We start from the raw sequence: 18,218 nt of genomic DNA on the forward strand, positions 1-18,218 counted from the left end.
AAGCCAGTAAAAACATTCTCATCCAGAAGACTCATTATCTTTTTCATAACTGGTTTAAAATTTACCTATGAGTTTAAGACTTGTCCAAAACGTGTACAGAAAGTACAGACTCCAGGGCTTCCATATCGTACTGTCTGTTCCCACAACTGTAAATTACAAAGCAAGCAGTTAACTAGATGGATACCTTTTGAGCACCAGAGTACATCAGGAGAGGGGACTTGGTGAGTCAGTGATGAAATTCCTGTGAGGGGAAATGTGTTTTAAGAGAGGCCAAAAAAGATGTGGCTCTGGGTTGGTTCCGCTCAGTGTAAGGGCCAATTGCAAGTTTCAGAATGTTTCAGTCAAATTTCATTTCCTTCCCACTTGCTCATTTGGATTGGCTGAAGGACTGGTTGTGCTTTCCTTTCACCCAGTGGGCTATGTGTGTCTCCATGGAGCATATGTGTTGGGTTGATGGGTGAAGGAGGAGGCTCCGACTACACCCTGGAGCGCTGGGCTCTGTGTGGTGGCCACTGCCATCCTCATGTGAGAGTTCTAGATCCAGACTTGGGAAGCAATAACCGTCCGTAGTGTTCAACATCTAAACGACAGAGGCCGAGGCCAGGCCGGACTTTCATATTGTCCTGCTGTTCTGCTCTTTCCACTTCAACATGAGCCGTCCCAGTTACCGAAGCGCATGTCTGAGATTTCTCCCGAAAGGCGAATTAGGAGCAGACAGCAGAGAAGAAACTAAATATAGTTTAGCCTTTACAAAAAAAAAGGAAGGAAAAAGAAACTGGGCAGTTAGTAGTTTAAATTCCTTGCTTCTATTTTAATATTTTCAAAAAATAAATTTACTGATGTCTAAACCTTTTTCATTCCCAAAACATCTGAGGTATATGGGGAAAAATTAGCTCAAGTCTTATGGGCACGCATGACATATTTATGTGTAGGGGCTGTGTGCATGCATATGTAAATATATATAACACACCATATGTTAACATATGTAGTATATTAACATATGAAATACAATGTTGTACACATACGCAGTGGCCATTGGGAGCCAACTCCTGGATAATTTGGGCTTCCTGGTGGCATAGCCAGAATGTCTAGGCCTTTTAGTAGCACTGTCAGGAAAAAAAGATCCCCAAGTTCACATGAACCTATAAGCCAGTCAACCGGTCCATCTTGAGCTTGACAGTGGGCCTTGAAACATGAGAATGTAGGACAGCCCTCGCCTTCCCATTCTGCGGCAAGGAGGCCCTGAGATGACTGCCCACAGCTGTACAGAAACTCGGGCCTGGAACTTGGGAGTACTGAATTCTGAACCTGTACCCTGGCTTCTAAGGAAGTGTCTCAGTGCAAATAATAACAGTGCTGTGGGTTCCAAAAGAGGAAAGACCCAGGTAAATGTGTCCAGCAGTGACATTTCCTTGGCCACCAACTCCAGGAGGAGCTGACACACGGGTACATGCAGCACGGAGTCCATGTCCTTCTTCACTTCTGTTCAGCGGACGGGTCAGAAGCTACTGCAGAGGTGTGCAGTGCTAGTTCTGCTTCTGGTGCTGACTTTAGTCATAGTGATGGAGCCTCTCTGAGCCTCAGTTTACTCGTCTGTAAAATGGCAACATTTCTACCTGCCTCAAAGACTTCCTTTGAGATTGAAAGGAGGCAGTATGTATCAGGGTTGTCCAACAGATGTATAAGGTGAGCACAGGGGAATTTTCCAGGAGTCACATTAAAAAAACATGTAACCCAATATATGCAAACTTCACGGCTCTAACGTATAATCAATATACAAAATTAATGAGATATCTGGCATTGTACCATGCCTAGGAAATCCAGCACTGTGCGTATATATTTCTCCTTTCAGCACACACTGCCCTCATCCCCACAAGGCACTGAGAAGAGTTGTCGTCTTTCATTTGAAAGCTCCCTTTTAAATTTTTTAAAAAATTTTTTCTTTCTTTTTTTGCCAGTGCTGGAGATTGAACTCCAGGGCCTTTGCAGATTGAACCCAGGGCCTCCGCACTGAACTACATTCCCAGCCTTTTTTCTTTTAAAGATAGGATCTCACCAAGTCACTGAGTTGCCCAGGTTGGGCTCTGACTTACGACCCTCCTCCTGCTTCAGCCTCCCAGAGAGCTAGGATTGCAAGAGAGCACCCCTGTGTCCAACTCCGAAAGCTCATTCAATGTGGAAAGCTCTCCCTGTAAATCAAGATTCCCTCCCTACTCACAGCAGAAGAGTTTCCAAGCAGGAAAAGGACCAGGAAGGCAAGTTCGAACCTGCAGGCATCGCAAAGAAATTCTTTATTCTCCCTCATGGTAAATTCATTATTCTCTCACAGGAAATGAACCAGGTAACGCTGAACACATGTGATTTCATGAAAGTGGGGACCCACAGCCGTCAAGGCCAGACATGGAGCTGTCCATGCCTGCGGTGGGGGCCTTGTCCCTCGGCAGGAACAGTGACTGCTCCCTTCTCTGACACCTGCTACTCACAGACTGAGCTGCCTGTTCTCCTCACTGGAAGCCACAGAAGAACTACCATGACTACAGGAAAGGCAGGCTCGCAGGAATGCAGTGCCTGGAAAACCAGAGGCAGTGAGGGGATCAAACTCGGTCTGAGTAGGCAAAGACAGGGCCTTCACTTTCCTGTCTGTCAGAGCCTGATGTCTAAACCTGCTACTGATGTCTAAACATCAGTAAAAGTAGTGTGCAAATAGTCAGCAGGCCCCGTGGGCTGATTCTTAACCAAGAATTGCCTGTGTTTGATTTTTGGTAACTGGGCCCCTTGGTCTGATTCTTCTGCTCTGTTGGACATTCATTCCTGGTACCAATTCTTGGATGAGGCACAGAATTCCTCTGAAGGCCCAGGCTTGCTAGAAGAGCAAAATGAACCCTCTTTCCTTTTGTAGAAGGGCTAATAGGTCCCAAAGGGAGATCTAACCACCCCTTACTTTCTCTTATTTCTTCTGGGCACTGCGGGGGCCAAACCAAGGTGGAGTTCTAAGAATTCAAGACAGGGTTCTCTCTGTCTGTGTCAGGGACAGTGGGTTTCCTTGGGTCCCACTGCGAAGTTGTTGACCACAACAACTTTTGCCAGGCAAAAGAGCCCAAGGAGAGGCTACAGAATTTACCACTTGGAAACTGCTCTTAAGCATGGAATTAAACGAAAACTCCTTTCCAAGCTGGGAAAACCCACCTCCTCCTCAGTCCTTCATCGGTGCTCCATCAGCCAAGCTCAGCCTCACTTGCTTTTCTGTCCCTTCTGATACTCCAGGATCATCCCAGCTTTGGGGCCTCGCCACTGCTGCTTTCCCTTTCCAGGAAGCTGTGCCCTGGGATTCCTGAGGCTGGCTCTTTCTTGTCATTCAGATGTATTTCAAATGCCAGCTTTCCTCAGAGCATGAGCCCACCTTTCCTTGCTAATCACTTTCTTTCATACAATCACGTTACACTGCTCACATGCTATGCATGTTTACTGTCTGCACATTGTCCAGCCTCCTTGTGGGTGTCTCATCTCCCTCTGCTGCACCCCCAGCCCCTGGCACCACTGATGTCTGGCACATGGTAGGTACTAGAGATCCATTTGCTCCATAGACTTGTCAAATGCAGTAGACAGGTAGGCCCGTAGCTAGGAGTTGCTGAGGAAAGTCTTTAATTTAAAGAAAGAAGAACTTATTTCAATTGTCTTTGAAAAAGATTTTGTCAAAAGGTAGTCTTCATTCCCTAGAGAGTCGAGCAGAGACCAGATATGAAAAGGGATATTCAACTTTTCTTTAGGTGATTGGACAACATCACCTAAAAGTCTAGAAAATATTTTAATTAAAAAGGAGGGGAGGGCTGGGAACTTAGCTCAGTGGTTCTGCCGCCTGCCTCACAAACACCATGTTCTGAGTTCAATCCCTGGTACAAAAAAAAATGAAAATAAAAAAAGGGAGGGGAAGCTATGAAATATCTCTTCAAAATATTTTATTTTTTCCCATAAGTTTCCTTATTATATAATTCACACCTTGACCTAGATTTCAAACGTAATTAACGGTAATATATTCTCTCAGTCTCAATGCTGGAACTTACTCATGGATCAAATGAAGTAACTGGAATGTTTCTCAAAAGGTAAACTGAGCACATCAGGGACCATGATGCCGACCTCCTTCCATCCACAGGGCAGTGACAGCCCCTGGAAGAGAGAGGTGGCAGCACAGGTGGTGCAGCCAAGGATCTCCTCTAGGGGAGCACGGACCCTCAAAACACCTGGCCACAAGTCATCTATGCCTTTAACAAGAGATGGAAAAGAAGAGATTGCGTGCTGAGCACCCACTGTGCACCGGGCAGTAAACACTTGCATATCAATTCCCTCTTCTGAGACTCACAACACTACTGAGAGATGGTTGTTTCCATTTAATTTTATATTTATAAGCCATGAAAAGGTGGTGAAAAGTAGGAGGAAAAAAGCAAAGCAAAGAAGCTTTTTTAGTCAGACAGATACAAGTTGGAATTGTTACAGCTAACTGACCTCAGCTAAGTTTCTTCCTTCTGAGGGGCTCAGTGTGCCATTTTATAGAATAAGCTTACACCTTCTTCATACAGGTGACTCCACCATTAAATAAGATCACACATGCTAAACAGGCAGCACAGTGCCTAGCACCCAGTAGAGTCAACAGTCATGGCCTGCCTTTGTCCCCAGGAAAGACTTGGAAACATGCTGTCAGGGTTAAATGGCCTCCCCAGGATCACAGCACCAGGAAGGACTATATCAAAACCAAAATTCCATGGACCATCTCCAAAGCCCTTTGTGTGTTTTTTCCTCCTCTGAACAGGGCTGCTTCTCCATGGGAAGTGGAGAGTGCATTCCAGGCAGAGGGAGGAGCTTGCGCAAAAGCATGATAAGATAGCAGAAAGTGTGAATCTGTTATGCTGCTATGCAAAAACTGCTTCTTTCCAAGCATCCCAAAGTACCGAGTGATTTAACTTTCTGGGTAATGACAGTGTGAACAACAGAAGTGTCATTTTTTTTTTTTATGCAGCTGAAATTCTGAGCACTCCAAAGTGTAAGGTTATTTGCTCATCTCTAAGAGTCAAAAAATGTCTTCATGTTCATGTTTGCACAATCATTTAATAGCCTGTTGCTGTGGTGTCAAATTTCCATCCTCCGAAGGTCATCTTGGAAATCAAGAAAGAGGAAACGGCTCCAGCTTGTGCCTGTCAGTCTATGAAAGGACATTGATATTTTAAGACCTGCATAAATATTTATTTTCTTGAAATTGCCTATACATACATGACACTTCAACAAATATTGACATTCACTGTGGTTCGGTTGGTCTCATGGTCATTGCTGTGAAGTGGGATGGGGTGGGACAAGCTCAGGGTAGAAAGGAACAAAGCTTAGTTCTCATAATCTTAATAAGGTTCCTTGGACCACATTTACCATGGGGGCAAAATAGAAGTGTTGTAGACCCCATTTCCCCACTGAAAAAAATGAAGACTCTTGGAAGGCAGCTCTTCCAGGTATGCTATGCCCCTATGCCCCCTGCGATGCTCAGCAATGCTAGGAGATCCATGTTGCAAAGGATTAGCTGGATAAGAAACACCACACTGTAGGAATGAAGGGAGGAGATGCCTGTGCAGACCAAGGAAGGCAGCAGGACGTCCTTGCAGGAGCAGGGATTTGGGCCCAGAGATTTATTATCTCAGTGTCATCTTGGAGCCTCTGAGGGCTCCATGGCAAAATAAGAACGGTAAATGTAGCCTGCTCCTTGGGGTAGCCTGACGTCAAGCTACACAGCATCATTTTCCACACTGGGTGGAAGATGAGGCCCAGGAATCCAGATCAACAGTTCAGAGGGAGGCGCCTCTTGCTTCCCTCCCAGGAGTTCAGGCTGCATGTTACAGTCACTGAGCACAGTGTTGCCAAGCAGGATACGCACAGCACAGTCGCCTGGAGATCCAATTCAAAAGGCTGATTTTATTGCAGGAGGTCTGGGGAGAGACCTCAGAACCGGCATTCCTAAGAAGCTCTCAGAGGAGCCTACCTATCCACCTATAGTCCTCAAATGAGTTCGGAATGTGGACACCCAGTCAGATTCTGATTATCTCAGCCCTTAAAAGAGGTGTTCTTTGTTTTTTGGGTAGTTTCTTACTGTGGTTGGGATTGTTTTTAATTCCAGGATTAAAAGCAATCCTGGTAAACAACAAAGGGGGAAGTCAGTCTGGTCCCAGAGGTGGTATTATAGGAAGAAGGGCAGAGAAGGCGATGCTGGAATCAGAGCATTTCAGTCAAAAATCCGGGCTCAGATATCAACCCTGTAATTTAAAACCCACTAAACAGCCTTGAAACCCAAAGCCTGAGTTCAAATACACTGGCCGTATGTATTTATTGTAAGGATTAAGTAAAAGAGCATATCCGAATACTTGGGCTGTACCACCCTGTCTGGCCCATGGCAAGTCTTCCAATCATGGTAGCTATTTTTGTCCCTAAAATGCTGAATGGTATAAATGGGATGCAGGGACGATAATTAGTCAAACACATTTGTTCACAGTCCAGAGTACCGCAGTGACTCAACCAGACAGAGGCTCAAGGAGGAAAGGAAGTGACACACCGAAGCGAAGCAGGCTCTGTGCTCGTGGAGGGGCAGAAGAGGCCCTTCCCAGCCCCTCCTAAATGAATGATGAGCGGCAGGTGTGCGCCTTGGTGAGCCCCAGGCAAGGAGGTGGAGCTGCTCCTCCGAAACGTGCTTCAAGCTTTGTCTGTGTTGCTGGGCTCAGAAGGCAGCGGTGACCTAAATAAATCCTTCATTAGACTCAGAAACACACTGGCACAGGCAGTGCTCCATGACAGGAGGGCGGACAGGGCCTCTCCCATTACTTCGTGCAGCTGAGTGGAAACAGGCTCTGCTGCAGACAGGAGGCAGAGCGGTGCTGCCACAGCCCACTCTGCTGGGTGTGGCTTTGGTTCTGCCCCAGGGATGACTCCACCTCCTCTGGCAGGTGCTACCTCAGCTGCAGGGGCATCACTGGCTGGGGCCCATGGCTTCAATATCCAGGAGAATTCCATGTGTCTCCCTAGAAATGGCCAGGAGGGGACACAGGGCACTGGAAGCAAAAGGGCCATGTGTCATCTTATTCTGTCTAATTATTTTGCAGAAAGGGAAGCTGAGGTAGGGGAATGAGAACCCAAAGGTCAGGTAAGTAAGTAGATTCTGAACGGGGTAGGATAGCAAGGTCTCCTGATCCCTGTGCCCAAACACATGGACATCTGCACTGCTTTTTGGATCTGGATTAGGGAGATTAGAATAGTTCACAGCTGGAAAAATATCCACGCAAACCGAAGTACATCAGTCTGTACCTGGATGGACAGAGATGCAGGAAGGATTTGCCTGATTGTCTGAACCAGCCTAAAATGGACTGAGTATTTGTGTCCTCCAATATCCATCTGTTGAAGGCTTACCCCACTATGTCACAGTATTTGGAGGCAGAGATTTCGAAAGGTGAGTAGGTTTAGATGAGGTCATGTGGTTGGAGCCTAATGTGAAAGGTTTAGTGTCTTTGCAAGAAAAGGAAAAGACCAGAGCTCGCTCTCCTCACCATGGAAAGATACAAAGAGAGGGCAGCCATCTACATGCCCAGAAGAGACTCTCAGCTGGAACCATATGCCCATGCCTCCATATTGGTCTTCCGGCCTGCAGACCTGTGAGAACTAAATGGCTACTGCTGAACCCCTACCCTAGGACATTGGCTTATGGCAGCTCAGCTGACAAGGCCAGCCGAAAAACGACAATAGAGAATGCATTGGTCTGGGACCCTTCTGCTGTACAAGCACAGAACTGCCTGCTGGATCCAGCCACGTGACCTCACACATGAAGCCAGTTGGCTGGTGCAGCCCTGGCAAGCAGCCGTGCACGTGCTGCATGCGAAGAGCCAGCTAGGCAGATTCTGGCAGATGCTGTTGGAGACCAGGGACCAGGGTGGTCTGGTCTTCCTATTTCTCAAGATTCAACTATGCATTTTTAAGTGTTGTCCTGATTTTTATTAATGTCAACAATGGACATTAGTTACCAAATAAGGAGAAGATAAGAGAAAACTTTTTAAAAATTACAGAGCAAGCCTGGCAGGACCGATGCCTAAGGTCTCCATGCACCCACAGGTGAGCACTTTTACAAGGTGTCGACAGGGTGCCTAAGGCTGCGCTGAGCAACCAGTGCTGTTCTCAGAGAGCAATGTGGAAGACACACGTGGGAGGAGGCAAACACTGAGTGCAGAGGAGATGTGCACAGTGCAGCCCCATGAGCGCCCAGCCAGAGACAGAGCTGGCAGAGGAGCAGGGAGCGTCAGGTTGGCGGCCACAGGGCAGGTGATGTCCACGCCCAGCACTGCGCTCAAAGTCTCCCAGGCACAGGCCTTCCAGAATGGTCCCCAGCAGGAGCTGCGGCTTGGTGAGGTGGAAGCCCTGGCTGGAGCTGGGCTTTGCCGTGGCCACACAGCTACGACAGGTGTTCCTGGAGACAAGGCTGCAGGAATCTGGAGTCCTCGCCTCAGAAACCCCAGCTTCCCTTCTGTCTGTTCTGGGGACAGAGTCCAGGGAGTGCAGAGGAACTTAGACACACAGAAGAATGACAAACAGGGTTCTGAGCTCGGAGTCTAGCAAAGCCACTTCACTACAGATGGTTCTAACGGGGGTCCGGGGGGAGTTAATGGGAAAGCTTGAAAACTGCTAAGAGATTTCTGTTTCCTTGCTAGGAATGGAACCTGTGGTCTCACACAGGTAGGGAATGTGCTCTACCACAGAGCCCCCAAGAGATATCTGATTATTTGTGTGATTGGCTCATCGGGGTTCATTGAACACATACTCTGGGATTTACGACGGGTGACAGCCAGACATGGCCGTTGGAAAGCCTGTGATTTAAAAATGCACCAAACACCCGTAACCAACTGAACGTCACAGCACGGCGGCTCGGGGTGGCAGCTGTTCCTTGTGTCCAGAGCACTAAGCTCCAGCTCCGTGGTGTTGCCCAGCAGCTCAGACAGAAATGAGACCGAACACTGCTGGACCAGAAGGTGCTCGCAGTTCAAAACATGGTTCCTACACAGGCATCTCACTTCTGCACCTTCATAAAGTGGAAGAATGGCTACGTGAAACCATCCCAAGTCAGGCACCCTTGGGATTGCCAGGCACCGTGAAATGAACCAGGAAGCGAACAGAGGCTAAGACACAAACAGGCCCGCAAGGAGTTGGGACCTGACTGGGCACAGTGACCAGGGCACCACAGGCTGCGCTTCGTACTGGCCATGTTTTCCCTTTCTTGAATAAATGTGTTTGCTGTTTATGTGATAACACTAAGGAAAACAACAGTGCACGATTCTTTCCTCGGCCCCCAAATGTGTACATACACCGCTGTCATTTCCACGTGTCCCTCACTTAAAAATAAGTTGAAATGCTATGCAAGTTCGATATTTCTTTATTCAGATGCTTTGGATTCTATAAATTTAATTAGTATCCTATTTGCCGCTGCTGCAAGCTTCAATTTTATTTCTCCATTAAGATTCTTTTTTTTTGAGACAGGTTCTCACTAACCCACTACATTGTCCAGGCTGGGCTTGAACTTGTGATGTCCCTGTCTTAGGCTCCCAGTGCTGGGGTTTCAGACGTGCGACACTTTCTTATATCCATAATACATTTTCTTTAAGCAAGGGACACCTGCTCCCTTGTCTAGCTCATCTTGAGATAGTTAAAGGCCATGTAATCTATCCAATTTACCACAATACCCAGATCTTACCCCCAACATAACACTATGAGATCTCTCTTTATCTTTTATTACAACTGCAGCATCTTCAGCTCAATTGGCGTGTTTCAAGTTAGCTCATCGTGAGCCTTGGCAGTCTTTCTTTCTAACTTATGTTTTGCACGTTTCAGAGATACGCTGTCTGTGCTCAAGCCTGTAATCCCAGCACTCTTTGAGGCTGAGGCACAACTTGGATGGCAGCTTGGGCAACTTAGCAAGAGCCTGTTTCAAAATAAGCAATAAAAACATGGGCTGGTGATGCAGGTCAGTGTAAAGGTCTTGCAAAATTGTTTCTTACTACTTAACATAGGTGAAACAAGGTGGTGTCTAGCAGAGCAATTCTGGATGTATGGAGGTGAGTTACAGAAGCTCAGAGGAGCGGGATTGGTGGTTAGGCACAGGGGACTGAATCCTCCCTCCACACTGCATTCCCTCTGCATGACCAAGAGCAGCCTGGGTTTCTTATCTGAAATGTGGGAGTGGCAAGAAGAGTAGGATTGTTCTGAGAACTGGAACTGCGGTGTGGAAACCCTCAGGGAGAGTCAGCCATTGTCACCTACTTAATCCCCAGTGCTGCAGGTGACAAGGGATCTATTTAGGTCATCAAAATCACTAACCCAATCTCAGGAACACAAAAGGCATCTCTACAAAGTCTTCACTGCTTGAAAGGCCCAATGCAGGAGAGGGCTGAGTGGGAGTCCAGGAGTCAGAAGCTGGCATCCAGTCCCGAGTTCTGCCCTCACTGCCCTGCGACCTTCAGCTTGATGAAGAAATACTCTAAGCCTCTGTTTACAAAGGAAATAATGCAGAAATATACGCTATGATCTCTTGACATGCATCTTAAAAGTAAAAGCTATAGAGAATTAAGAAATATATTTGTCTTAGCAATTTTCTAAAACGCTGAACAAAATACTGACTTTTACTGCTCAAAATGATCCACAGAGACTTGTCACTTGTTCCACAATTCATCTGACATTTCCTAAGTTAAAGATAGAAAAATATATCGAATTTCTATGCTGCTAGATAAGAGTCTTATTGCTAGGGGGTGTTAGGGGAATGATGTTACCTCGAATAGGAAAAAAAGACTCCTTCCTTGGGTAGGGTCTCTCCCACTGTGGTTGCTACTCGCATTCCATACAGATTATATTTAGCACTCATTCAGTGAATATTAATTAAACCTAGGACCTGAGGAAGAGGTAGATCAGTTAGCCAAGGTAAGAATCTAAAGAAGGTGCTTAGTCATTACAGGAACAAAATAAGATGGGTGCCAGAGGAGGAGGAGGTCTGCATTGTTCTGCACATGCTGTGGTTTGAAAGTGTCTGCCAAAAACCAAGTAACGCTAATTCCCAATGCAGCCCCGGGAGAGGGTGCCTAAAGGGGAGGTGTTCGGTTAGGGCAGTTCCATGTTCAGTAATGCAGCCACGCCTCTGGTACAGCCTCTACTCCTCTTTCTCTGGCCCATCCCCCCTTTGCCATGGGATGACTACTCAGCATAACAGCCCTTGTCACACATCAGCTCTTGCCTGCAGGAAACATTTCTGTTCATGGAAATCTACCCGTCCTAGGTATTTGGTTCCAGCAGCAGAAGTAGACTCAGATGGAACCGAATCTTTGTGTTCCTCCACAATTCATATACTGAAATCTAACCCCACTGGGACACTGCTGGGAGGGGATCAGATCACAAAGTGGCACCCTCAGGGCTGGGATTACGGCCCTTAGGAAGAGCTCCCAGAGCCAGCTCATTCGCTTTCCCCCACATAAGAATACCATGAAAATTTGGCAATCTGTACCCAGAGGGACCTCACCAAAACCCACCTGTGGCGGCCCTCTGACCTCTGACTTCTCAGCCTCCAGAACTGTGAAAAATAAACTTCTGATATTAACCCACCAAGGTTACCATACTTTGTTACGGCACTCAAAATTGACTAATGCAAGCATTATATAAAAGTTTCTCAGTGACTCTATTAGAAGAAGCGTTTCAGCTTCAGGCAGGGACAAAAGGATTGTGCCTGTGGTACAAAAATTTCAGTCCCTCTGTCTCCACAGGTCGGGTTAATGACCTTCTAGGCTGGGTGGAAGCAGTTTACTCTAGGGCTTTTGTCTCCTTCGGAGAGGTCTGGAAGTTTGCCAGTGAGGCCTGGGGAGCTGAGTGGTGGAGCATGAGCTTAGCATGTGTAAGGCTGTGGGTTCAGACCCCAGTACCCGCCCCCCCTTGGGAAGGAATAGAATTGCTTAGGATAGCAGGGAGGGACTAAGAGCTGTCTCATGGGCCCAGCATCCTGGTTCTTACCACTTACAGTGCTCAAGTCCTTCCTAAACAAACAGAAAAGCAACCTTTCATGAATATCAGGAATGCAAAAACCAGATGATCAGACCGGAATTTCTACAATTCAGTGTCAAGACCGGAATAGACATGCTGTGTATCAGGCACTAGGGAATCGGAGACAAATCCACATCCAGCCTGTCCCTTCTCAGACAATTTGAGCCCACACAGGGTACAGTGTGTGTGTGTGGTGTGCGCACGTGTGGGGGAGGAGATTAATAAATTAAAAGGAGGCAATTATACTATAGAATTTGTCCTATTAATGTGTGATAGGATCAGAAAAGCTGTAAGAGAGCTACATTTGGAAATGGTTTGTTTTGTGTTTCAAAATGAAAGCAAAGACGGTGTAAAAATGCTGTGTTTCTTCCCCTAACTCTTAGTAGATAAGGAGGGAGAGCAGGGCCATGGGGAAGGACAGAAGCAGCCTGCCAGCCATGGGCTTTTACAGGCTTCTCCATCTTCTGCAGTGACCCCAGGATAGGACAGGACCGAAGAGGTTTCACTCATGGAGCACCGATGCCAGCCCCCCTAGAGGAACCTGCTGCAGAAACTCTCCGGCACGTGTGATCACTGAGCTGAGGTTTTCAGATTTCCTGCTACTGTCACACCTTCTTAAGGCCAGCAATGCATTATTAATGAAGCTTAACACATGCTTCAAGACCCTGCAAATTTTCAAGCTAAATGATGATTTCATGAGCATAAATTTTGAGAAGAATCTAAAGGATATAACTGACCTCGACCTCCTTGGTCAGTCCCATTGCTTTTTTTGCTGTAACAACCACATTTATGCATCCAACAAGCTGGCATGAACATTCAGGCTTTCTGTTCCAGATTAGTATCAATCTGGGAGAGTCACTGAGGTCCACTATGCCACAGAAAGCAACTAAATGAGACGTTTGGGTAAGTGTCCTCATGGTCTATGGCTTAAAAACTTGCTCCTTAGACCATGGCACTAGTGAGAGTTAGGGAAACATTAGGAGGTAGTCCCAATAGGAGGCATTAGGCCCCTGGGGCCATGTCCTCAAAGAGTACTTTGGGATGCTGCTTTCTTTCTCTCTTTGCTTCCTAGCTGCCAGGAGATGTACATCTTCCCCTGCCACATACTCCTGCCTTGATGCACTGTCTTGCCACAGGCCCCAAAGCAGCCAGCCAATGGACCATGGATTGAAATCTGCAAAACTACAAGCCAATATAAGCCTTCCCTCTTTTAAAGTTGATTAGCTCCAGTATTTTATCACAGTCATGGAAAGCTGACTAACGCAGTACACTGAATTCAAGTGAAATGATGCTTTAGAAATTATCATGAGATTTCTAGATGGGCTTTCTTTAGTTTTCCTTAACTAAATTAGGTTCTAAGATTTCGTCTTACAATAACTATCCTCCTTTTTCTCTTCCAAACATGGTAAAAATTAGCAAACTCAACATTTCCCCAAGAGGCACATGTTACTTGCTCAGGACTCAGTGGCCAGGCCTGCTATGTGCAGGCTTGGTGGGGCCTTGGTGAGTAACATAGGACCAAAATGAGAACCCTCCCCAAGGAGCCCCTGTGCAAATGGAAAGGTAGAGATGGAAACGAACACTTCCGGTCTGTATGGTCAGCTTTCTGCCTCCAGGATAAAATACATGACACCCACAACTTGAAGAGGAGGTTTATTTTGGCACACAGTTTTAGTGGTTTCAGTCTATGGTCACCAGAGCCGAGGCAGAAACGGCACGGTGGAAGGGTCTGGTGGAGAAAAGCTGCTCATGTCATGGTGGCCAGGAAGCAAAGAGGCAAAAGAGAAGAGCTGGGGAGAAGAACATACCCTTTCATATCATGTCCCCAGTGACCCACCTCCAACCAGGCCCCACCTCCTAACAGTGCATTCAGGCAAGAACTCATCAGTGGATGAATCCACTTCTGAGTACAGTGCACCCGATCCAACCGCTTTCCAAACACATAAGGCTTTGGGGAGACATTTTAGAAGTAAGCTCTAACACAGTCCAGTGAGAGGAAAGTGACTATGGAACAGGTACAACTTGGGCAATTAAAGGGGGTGGGAAGTACTTTAGGGAGAAGTCCCCTGCGGGACACTCAGGGGTCTGATGAGGATGAGAACACGGTTCAGTCATTTAAAGGAAGCCCAGGCTGGGGGAAAGAAAGAAAGAATGAAAGAAGGGAAGGAAGGGGGAGAGAGAGAGAGGAAGAAAGAAAAAGTTGCGGGCTAAAATTACCTGATATTTAAATCTTGACTCTTAAAAGCACTTCTTTCCTCTCTGGGCCTCAAGCAGCCCATCAAGAAGAGGAGCTCTGCTGACCCTCTTGGGTGGCCTCAGAATGAAAGGAAGGGCCGGGGATTTAGCTCAAGGTCCCAATTTCGATCCCCAGTACCACCCCCCAAAAAGAATGAAATGAAATAATATTTAAAAACAATGGTAGCCCACCTGGTACAAGATCAATTGTCAGTAAACAGGAGCTCACAGACATTTCCTCAGTCAATCACAGCTTGGTGATATTAGCTTGAAGAGAAAAATGAAAGGACCATAATAGCAATAATTTCAGTTTTATAACAACTACTTTTGTCTGCTTAAATAATTGTCATAAGTAATGAAAGGAGCTACAGCATTCCAAAAACTGACAAGTTACAAAAAAAAATTCTTCAGTGAAAGTGTGAAAATTTTGCTGTTCTAGTAGCTGTACCGAGACACAAATGACAAAGAAAAAGCAAAACAGAAAGCATAAAGTAGCTCTTAATCCAGCACTTTTACAGGACAGTGATCACCAGACGATGGACGCCTTTATCAGAGAGCCTTAAAGAACCATTCAAGTGCTGAATGGCTGCAGGTGATGACAAGCTTAAATCAGCGGGGCCTGGCGGGCCTTGGAATGGGAACTGCAGCAAACAGCCTCCTGCCAACCCGGAGCCCTGTGCACCTCCTGCTGGGGTTTGTGTGGTGAAGGAGCCCCAGCAGGGGCCAGGGGCCAGCATGAGCAGCTGCCCTGCCCGGCTGGCTGAAGTGTCAGAGTTCCTAGAGCAGGCGTCTTCAGGCCCACATGGCTGGTGCGCAGAGGGCTTTAGGGAGCAAACTGCAGCAAGCGCAGAATACAGGTGGCACTGACCCTACCCCAGGGACAACGCCTTGGGTCACCTTAAATCACTTTTGAGGTGACAAAAGACAGCTGCCCGTGTAAACTCAGGAAACTCAAGCCAAAAATCTACAACATCAACCTCCCCCTCAAAGACCAGTATTTCTATTTATAAAGATGGTGCTTCCCATTTATGACAACAGCGCTTTCACTTCCTTGTTGCCAGGACCACAGGTACTTCCTTTCCCACCGCTCACACTGGGTGCAGTGGGTGACCCGGTACAAAGACCTGGACTGGCACAGAGAGTGCTTTGTCCTTCTCTCCAAGAGCCACTTCCTGAGGGATGCCACTGAGTCAGCAATTATAACCGCGTGTCACTGGCAGGGGGGGCAGTGCTCCAGCAGCCAGGGAGAGGTGGGCAGGACTGAGACGAGCACCCCTGCCGGGGCCTCCTCCCTTGGCTGCTTGTCCCATGCCGGTGGTGGCAGGCCTGTCTCTAAGGGACCAAGGCAGACAGAGCAGTGACTGTCATAAGCAGGGCAGCTCCCGGGCTTGGTCAGGAAGAGGCCAGGCACCAATGATCCCAGCATAACCTGACCCTTAGAGCTTCAGGCCAGGTGACAAGACAAGTCCAGTCCCCTCACTGTCACCTCATATAAAACTTCGACTAGGAAGAAAAAACGCAGTCCTGTCATGTGACTGGAAGAGAGTTGAGGTAACTACCACATGGGTGGCGACTGCAATCCACAGGGCACTGGAAGAAGAGGACAGGGCCTGGATGGACTAAAGGATGAGGCAGCCTGAACCTGATGAGAAACGGGAGAAGGAGGGGAGCCTGCAAGCGCGGGAAAAGTGCACACACAAAGCGTGGTGTGTCCCCATCTCTGATCTGTCAGGGGAATGTGGGGGCTCCGGTCAGATGATGAGGTGTGAATACAGAACAGAGAATGAAGGATGAGGCCGAAGGATCAGAGTCTGTGTGCCATGCTGCAGACCCAAGGATTGAAGTTCACTGGCACGTTCACCACCGTTAGAAACAGAACAGCAAAAGAAGGGCAAGCTTCTAAGCACCCACTATGAGCATTAAATGCTCAAAGTTAATTCAATGCATTATCTTTAAAATTATCATTAACTGCACTATTGCATTTAACCCTGATGACTCAGTCAAATGGAGTACATGTTAGGGCTTCTGCTTTTTTCATCCAACAGTTATTTCTTGAGTGCCAATGGTCTGTCAGGCACTTGTTCATGTTGGCTCCAGGTTGGGTGACTCACTCAAGAAAATTCCCCAACCGACTACAATTCCTGGAATAGATTTAACCTTAAATAAATGAGTGTATAAAAAGCAAACAAGAAAAGTTATGAAAGTGTCTCTGAAGTTTATAGTGAACTTGACCAAGGTGAGCCTTTTGTGAGGGCATGTGGCTGGGCCATGCTCTCTTTTTGGGTCCAAAGTCTTGCACTTAAACACAGGTGCCATAAATAAAATCGGAATCCACGGGACATTCTGCAAAGAGCACGGATCTGTCTGGTTATGTTTGGATTCTGCAAAGATTGCTAACGTTATTTTAGCAGATTGCAAATGGTTGCGCAAGTTACAGAGCTGGGGAGGACCAAAAAAAAAAACAACAAAAAAAAAACCCCTGAAGTGTACAAGATTTGTATTTCAGCTGAAGATAGCAATAAAAAAGAAGTTATGAATTGCAGCAGGATCAATCACAGTTGCAATGTACAAACATAAGTGTAATAGTTGCTTGAAGGCAAGAGGAATCAATTCAGGGTTACCATATTCGATTCATTTCCCCCTTTCATTGCTTCAAATGTCTCTGTGCCTCAGTTTCTTATTCTGTATTATTATTTTTTAATCTTTAGTCATATAACCAAGTTTTTGGCTAATGGGACCTAAGAAGGACATTTCCTGGGGCCTTTGGAAGAAGGTATTCTTCCCTGGTTAAAAAAGGAGACACTTAACTCGCTCTCCACTTCTTTGGCTCAGAGTGATGTGAAGTGCTGTTGAGGAAACTGTGGTCTTGCGTCACCTGGAGGGGAACAGGTGGACAGGATGGCGGTGAGCAGTTAGATCCAGGCTGGCATCCTTGATCTGCTTTTCAATCAAAATTAGGCTTTCCAGCAAGAAAAAACTAGTAAGTCCTACTACATGCTGCCCTATAGACCGTTACTACACACCAGGCTCTCTAACGGGTGCTTTGGATTCCTCATACAATATGATTCTCTCCGAAAAGTCCACCAAGAAGTATCATTCCATTTTACAGAAAAGGCAGTCAAGGTTCACAGAAGCAAAATCATTTCCACAATGTCAAATACATCAACCAATACAGTCCTTCCCTGATCAGGGGCATTCGCTTCTGTCAGAGGGGCAGGGGGGCCACTCCTTCCACAAGGTGGCACTGAGTTCTCTTGCTTCTGGTTGTTCAGTTGTTACGAGACCTCAAGCTCTCAGAACAGGGAGGATGGCACATGCTTCCCTGTCTATATCACAGTTCATCCCTTTTTTGTTGTTAGTCTGAGAATGAAACCTTTTGTACCTTGCCCTCAGGTTACAGGGCATCAGGTTCAGGTGCTGAGGAACTCAGAGATGCGGAAAGGAAGTGGTATTTATCTAAAGGACCACACTGGGATTTACCCATTTACCCAGGGCTTGCTGAAGACTGCTCGGGTCACAAAGTCTCACTGGGCTCCTTGCTTTTCATGTCCTTTTGCCTGCTTTTTGTGGGCTTCCTGTGTCCATTCTCATCTTTGCTTCTCTTGCTCTCTGTCCTTCCTGCTTTGTCCCCCTTCTTCCCTCTCCGGCCTGTACTTCGCAACTCCACTCTTTCACTGTGAGGAGCTCTCACTTGTTCAGGCAGGCTTGTTTGAACTTAGGATTCTCCCCTCAGCCTCCCGAGTAGCTAGTGCACACTGCCTCACCTGGCTCCCTCCCTGGTCCTTGTGCCTCCCCCTAACCTCTCCTCTGCACTTTTTCTGCCCTGCTGCTTGTGATCTGTCATCCCAGGAAGTGAATGTAAAGGTCTACCTGCATTATCTCATTTAAGACTGATGGAA

The 18,218-nt window shown here is 46.8% G+C and overlaps 1 protein-coding gene across 13 annotated transcripts in view; it reads right to left on the reverse strand.

Annotated features, from left to right (window-relative positions):
* Hs3st1 (heparan sulfate-glucosamine 3-sulfotransferase 1) overlaps window positions 1–18,218 on the reverse strand; it is a 30,255-nt gene that overhangs the window by 3,459 nt on the left and 8,578 nt on the right. For 2 of the 13 annotated variants that reach the window (XM_021260283.2, XM_021260280.2), the window contains exons 2-3: window positions 14,512–14,586; window positions 66–146 (exon numbers count right to left, since the gene is read on the reverse strand). The exons of 3 other annotated variants lie outside the window; for them this stretch is intronic. The gene's annotated coding sequence lies outside the window, so the exon portion shown is untranslated. 8 more of the 13 variants (XM_087187372.1, XM_087187373.1, XM_087187369.1 and 5 more) reach the window with 6 other exon arrangements.

Source organism: Heterocephalus glaber, unplaced genomic scaffold (genome assembly GCF_053883595.1).
Source record: "Heterocephalus glaber isolate CG9 unplaced genomic scaffold, H.glaber_assembly_v1.0 deba00001509, whole genome shotgun sequence".
Classification (NCBI taxonomy): Eukaryota; Metazoa; Chordata; class Mammalia; order Rodentia; family Bathyergidae; genus Heterocephalus; species Heterocephalus glaber.